The sequence below is a fragment of the Abrus precatorius genome, unplaced genomic scaffold (genome assembly GCF_003935025.1).
Source record: "Abrus precatorius isolate BTA unplaced genomic scaffold, Abrus_2018 Scaffold10, whole genome shotgun sequence".
Taxonomy (NCBI): domain Eukaryota; kingdom Viridiplantae; phylum Streptophyta; class Magnoliopsida; order Fabales; family Fabaceae; genus Abrus; species Abrus precatorius.
The window spans coordinates 14995315-14996474 of NW_020874292.1; positions in this window are offsets into that span (position 1 = coordinate 14995315).

Sequence of the window (1160 nt, forward strand, 5' to 3'; positions counted from 1 at the left end):
ATGCATGTTAACACCTTAAACAATATCGAGAGATGCTTAGCTTGTTGATATTATAATTCAAATAATAATCGTCCTGATACTTTCTTCCCAATAATCCAATAAAAGATATTGATCATCTTTCAACAAGAGTAGTTGAATAATCCAATGTAAAGATTTTATGGATTTTGACCCAAGAGTAATATAACTTTAACTCCTTCATCATGCTCATCTATTAATTCTAATGATCGAATGTGTCAACTAAAATTAACTCATTAAGAGTTTGTTTTTTTTAAGGGAAAGGGAAATATATTAATCTCTTTCAATAACGAATACTGAGATTGAATGCTGAATGATATTTGACTATTTGGTCTTTTCAAGATAACATAAACTCCCATCTTTTAGAATACCTCTTTATCCTAGTTTTGATCCATATAATAATTTTCTTAATTCAAATTATAATTTTAAATATTTTATTACATCAAGTTGGAATTTTTTTTAATCTTTTATACAGAAGTATACATATAATTTTAATATTATAAATAAATTCTGCTATATAATTTAAACATCTTTGCAAATATTTTTTATCTATCATTTTATTTAAATATATTTTAATGTTCTTTGAATCGGTGTAATAGTTCTTTAATGTATTTCATATCCTAAAAATATTATTTTTTTAAAAATACTTTAATCTTTTGGATGTTTCTTAGACCATTTTCTTTTATGATTTTACAAATTGGTCTAAATGTTGAATATGTTAATTAATTTTTTAAGAAATAATTAATCATCTAAAAACTACATATTGATATAATATGTTGTTCATTATATATTAAAACTCACTTGGGTCACATTTTAATCCTCAAATCATTCATAATGTTTCAAGGTTACTACAAAAGTTGATTTATACTTGTCCTCCTCCGCCATTGAAATGAATACGAATAGTGAACAAATTATTATCCTTGAAGCACATTAAATAACAACATAAATTAGCTTAGGATAATAATTTCTTAATTTATAGTAAATTTTATTCTAAAATTTTATTTTATAAAGTTCTTGATTATCTTTTTCTGTAGTATTTGATATGCTTTTCTATAAAATATTCTAACACATGGGATTGGATTTTATAAGGCTGAGACTATTTACGAACTAGGTAGATTATTAGTAGGGTCTTTATTTTCCACTCT